The sequence below is a fragment of the Propithecus coquereli genome, unplaced genomic scaffold, assembly GCF_000956105.1.
Source record: "Propithecus coquereli isolate 6110/MARCELLA unplaced genomic scaffold, Pcoq_1.0 Scaffold161, whole genome shotgun sequence".
Classification (NCBI taxonomy): domain Eukaryota; kingdom Metazoa; phylum Chordata; class Mammalia; order Primates; family Indriidae; genus Propithecus; species Propithecus coquereli.
The window spans coordinates 1,833,129-1,835,381 of record NW_012140636.1 but is presented as its reverse complement, the minus strand read 5'-3'; positions in this window follow the sequence as shown (position 1 = coordinate 1,835,381).

Here is a 2,253-nt window from a genome sequence, read left to right as displayed (position 1 = left end):
AAAGCATTATTAATCCACCAGTCCTAACTCTGGCCATTGTGACTTAGAAAATACTGTGTAAATCTGCACTAAATGTTAATATTCTTAGTCCAAAGTAGCACATATGTAAAATGTATGCTTACAAAGGGAAAATACAATATCAGATTAATGCGTAGCTGAAAGTTATGAATCAAAGGGATATAAAGATTATTATTTAGGTGATGATTACAAAATCATTTTGCATTTTCAGATCCTCCAGCCTGGAAACGTACTCCGCTCAGATCATTCCACGGCTTCTTCCCTTGCTTCACTCATTTCTCTGCCTAAAGAACACTTTCTCCAGAAGCCTTCCTAACCCTCTCTCAAAAGTAGTTTTCACCATCATCCCAGCCTCAATCGCTCTCTAACCCTTTCCCTCCTTAAGCTGTCTTCACAGTGTGCATCACTCCCTGGCATTATTTGTTTTACATTTTTTTATTTTTTTGCTTCTCTCAGGAGGATATGATAATCGAGCAGGCAGTGACTTAGCCCTGTTTTCACTTCTGTATTTCCAATATCTAGAACACAGCCTGCCACATACTATATGCTCAATAAATACTTGTTAAATGGAGCTATGTTTTCCACAGAATAAATGTCCTTATCCCACAAACTTTGCATATTTTATTTGTATGATCCACTCAAAAATAGGTGGTTTACTATAAAAGATAATACCTCATTTCCTTAAAAAAGATTTATTTGGCATTTACATAAGTCTTCAAAAGAAGATGAACTCTAGGACAATTAATTAAATCATAATCTAAAATTTTACAAGATTATTTTAATGATGAATTTAAAATTATACCTGAGGACAGTAGTAAAAGCAGGTGATCTGGTTGACAGGAACTCAAGTCTGTTGATACCCTCCCAGCTTCATAATGGGTCTATACTGAGTTTTTGTTGATTTCCTTTGCACTTAAGCTGGGAATTTTTAATTGGCAGAGACAGTCTAATGTCTAATGCTTCCAGAAGAATATATCTGTCTCCCTCCAATTTCTCCCACTCTTACTCCAAGGAGCCTATGGGGCTCCCTGGTTGCTAAGCTTTACTGCATAGCTTGGCAACATGGTAACATTCCTTGGGAAAATTTAAGTTCTAGAACCTCTTCACCCACTAATCTTCTCAGACCTCCAGTTACTCACAACTTGACAAAACCATGTGGTAGCAAGTGTTTTTCTCAATGTTGGATGTTATAATACAGTTACATCAAATCCAAAAGAAAGGGAAAGAAGGAAGAGAAAAGAAAGAGCAATACAAATGAAATTGATAATTTTTCCCACAATTCTGCTTAAAGAACATTTATCATGTGGCATAATCAAACTTAGCTCAATCACTGTGAGGAGAAGGTGTGAATGATTTTGAGTGCTTTCTAATCATTGCGAATGAAATACATTGCTTTGGTAGTCAGGATGTTTGTGACAATGACTTGTTCGACAGCCTTGAAGAAATATTAAAATGGTATTTAAAAGTCATAAATAAACATATGCACATATACATATATATTGCACATATATACATATATATGCACATATACATATATATTGCTATCAGGATTGCATATATTGGTGCTTCCTAGTATTTTTCTTTTCAGAATACACGTGATTTTTAATTTCTTAACTACAGTTTTTGAAAGCAATATAGATAATTTTCAAAAGGCAAATACTAACTTTAAACAATGCAAGGAGAGAGCCTAATTTGTTTATTTTTTTCACTGGCCCCAAGAATTAAAGACTTAATTACCTTTGCCTATGACCTATTCATGATTTATGCCTTGCTGCTGTACTGTATTTTATGTGGGATTTAATTGCTTTTCTAAGGTAATCTTGGTAATTTGAGATTTTCATTCTGCACCTTATATCCGTTAGGAAATATTTTTACATAGCTAATAACGGTGACAAGAAATGGATCTTTAAGCAAGATATACCTGTATTTCTCCCTCACATGAAAGAGTTCAACAGTCCAGGGTTGGTACAAATGGTCTGTGGTATTACTATGGAGCTCTGCTTGCTCTGTGTTTTAGGTCCATCTTTCCTAATATTTGGCTTTCATTTTTGAACTTATCTCTTGTCCATGGTGGTTCTTAAAGGTCCAGTCACCCAAAATGGCTACATATTTGCACACATCAGATCCATCCTCTAAGCAGGAAACAAGAGGAAAGGAGAGGCTAAAGGGCTGAGACGAGCACATGCTTTTTACCTGCTCCCTTTGTAAGAGCCTTTTCCTGAGTCCCAGAGAATA